The sequence below is a fragment of the Mus caroli genome, unplaced genomic scaffold (assembly GCF_978045245.1).
Source record: "Mus caroli unplaced genomic scaffold, Mus_caroli_1 scaffold_9, whole genome shotgun sequence".
Lineage (NCBI taxonomy): Eukaryota > Metazoa > Chordata > Mammalia > Rodentia > Muridae > Mus > Mus caroli.
In genome coordinates, this window is record NW_028227264.1 from 114,700,491 (window position 1) to 114,703,702 (window position 3,212).

The following is a 3,212-nucleotide window of genomic DNA, read 5'->3' on the forward strand; positions in this document are numbered from 1 at the left end:
CCTGCCTGCAGGCACCCATCCCTGTAAGCTTCTCTCTCTCTCTCCAGTCTAGCCCAGTATACAGTGAGCATGTCTACCCCTGAGGAAGAAGTGGACAGAAGACAGCAGCTCCTATACCTAGATTTTCAGAAGCTACCTTATCCTGGCCTTCTGACAAAGAATCCTTGTTAAGCATTTCCCCTCCGCAAAACGATATATTGTGAACAAAATCATCTCCATCCTTGAGACATCTATACTCTACTTGGAAAAATGAAATGTCTATTCCATGGAAAGCAACTAAAATAAGCACCAAAGACAAAATGAAAAGCAGGTTTATTGGAGAACTCCAGTAGGTCTCTTGTGCAGGTCAAATGCTGGTAGCTTTCAAGATGAACTAAGAGATGTCTCTCAAGAGTTAGTTAGAATAGTAGATTTTTTGCTGTTTTCTTGTTGTGTTGGGGCAGATGGTAGAATGGGGAGGCTTATGCTTATGCGTGTGTTTGTATGTGTATTGATGAATGTGCTCAAAAGTACATTGTATATATGGACACCAGAGGTCTATGTCTGATGTTTTCATCAATCTGATTCAAGATTTACTTTTAATTGAGGGGGTGTGGCACTGTGAACCCAGGTGTTGCAGAAGGTCAAAGCCATTGGATCCCTTAGGAGCTGGGTGTCTTAGGGTTTCATTGCTGTGAAGAGACACCATGACCAAGGCAATTCTTACAAGGGACAACATTTAATTGGGGTTGGCTTATAGGTTCAGAGATTCAGTCCATTATCATCATAGCAGAAAGCATGGCAGCTTCTAGGCAAGCATGGTGCTGCAAGAGCTGAGGGTTCTGCATCTTGTTCCAAAGGCAAACAGGAGAAGACTGTATTTCAGGCAACCAGGAGGAGGATCTCAAAGCCCATGTCCACAGTGACACACTTCCTTTGACAAGGCCACACCTACTCCAAGGCCACACCTCCTAATAGTACCACTCCCTCGGCCAAGCATATTCAGACCACCACACTGGAGTTATAGGTGGGTGTGAGCTGCCTAGCATGAGTGCTGGGAACTGAATTGAGGTTCTTCAGAAGAGCAGTACCACTCTCGGCCATGGAGCCATTGCTCCAGTCACACAACCTTAATCTTTAGAAACAAGGACCCTCAGTAAATCCATAGCTCCTCAGTCCAGCTAAGGTGGCCGATGATCCAATTTCAGAGATCCTCCTGTCTCTGCTTTCCCAGTGCTGTAGACAGATGTATATGCTGGAGAGCCAAACTCAAGCCTTTATGCTTACGTGGCAAGCGCTTTCTGATTAAGCCATCTCCCCGGCCCTTCAGAAGCTCCTCATTAAGCACAAGACAGAGCCCACAGCTGAGGAAACCACATGAATTCATTCTGTCACGTTTTGGCTAAGAGCTCCTTCTGACAGCAGATGATACACTTAGGAGTGGTTCTGTCTCCCAGTTACCTTGGTCCTGAGTTAATGGAAGTGCCCACATTTTGGCACATCTCCCTATCACTTCTAGAGGGGTTCAATTAACAGTGCTTGAATGAATATGGTTCTACAGTTTATGAGCTATAACTGACATTATTGTCTGAAGTTATAGATTTTTATCATACTTGACTTTCCGTAATCATCCCCTTTAGTCTGATAAACCCAGGCAATAGACAGATTCAATTATTTGCTCACAGTGTGATTTTCCAATTAAGCCACATAATTCTTCAACTTAATCCTCTGTAGGATGTTGGGGGGGAGATCCTACATAACAGCTAAATGGTAGATCACTGGCTAGTGTGTGCATGGTCCTGGGTTCCAGCCCAGAACCCCAAAATATAGGTAAGATGGAACTTAAGATTATCGGAGGGAGGTGGATTCGCCACATGGACGTTAAAACGTGGCCAGGTAATTGAGCTGATTAAGGCATATCAAAGTATAAAGGCTGTGTGTGTGTGTGTGTGTGTGTGTGTGTGTGTGTGTGTGTGTGTTTCATTTGGGAACCCAGAACATTAAGGCTAGTAGCGAGGAATTTTATACTAGTACTACACACACACACACACACACACAAGCATAAACTATGGCCATGCTCCATAGTAGAAGCCAAGGGGTAACCAAGACTTCTGTCTTCAGAGTGAGACATCCCAACTTCTTTACTAGGGTGATGTCAAACAAAGATGAGTGAGGATCTGGAGATACTAAGAAGTGACTGTCAGTGATGTCCACAGAGGAAGCAATGACCAGGCACTCCACTCTCAGAAGTAAGACGGGACCTTCTTGATCTTTGAGTCAGTGGAAGCTCTATGAGGAATCTAACCTTCTACCCTCCCGTAGCAGTGCCAGGCTAGGTTCCACCTCTTTACTGCTGGAGTAAAGTCAGAAGAAACTAATAAAATAAAATGGTATCTAACCCAAGTCTATCATAAAAAGGTTTCAAGAAGGAACTGCAAACACCTAAGACAAACAAATAGTTGAAATTCTCAGCAGAGGTATGGAAGGCATAAAGAAGACATTAAAATTTCAGAAGTTAAAAAAATTTTTAAAAAGACAGTAGATTGGTTGGTTTGATAGAGACAGGGAGACAGGAAAGGAAGAACATGAGAGAAAACAACAGAAAGTAGCTGATACAAATAGCAGAGAGAATACAGGCTGTGGGGAGGTGGGAAGACCCACAGAGACCCATGGGACTATGGCAGATGACTTAACACCCCTGTACTCAAGTCCTGAAGGAAAAGTGAAAAGCAAGCAGAGTTAGCATATACAACAACAATACAAAGCTTCCGAAGTCCTAAAAGTGATTCAGATTCACTGACAATTAAGAGCATGCAGCCAACCAACAGACTGAGCACGGGGTCTTCAACGGAGGAGTTAGGAGAAGGACTGGAGGAGCTGAAGGGGTTTGCAACCTCATAGGAAGAACAACAATATCAGCCAACCAGATCCCCCAGAGATCCCAGAGAATAGACCACCAACGAAAGAGTTCACATGGAGAGACCCATGGCTCCAGTTGCATATGTAGCAGAGGATGGCCTTGTTGGGCACTAATGGGAAGAGAGGCCCTTGGCCCTGTGGATGCTCAATACTGCAGAGTAGGGGAATGCCAGAGTGGGGAGGCAAGAATAGGGGGAGCACCCTCATAGAAGCATGGGGTGTAGGAGAAGGGATAGAGGGTTTATGGAGGGGAAACTGGGAAGGGGGGATAACACTTGAAATGTAAATAAATAAAATAAGCAATAAAACAGAGT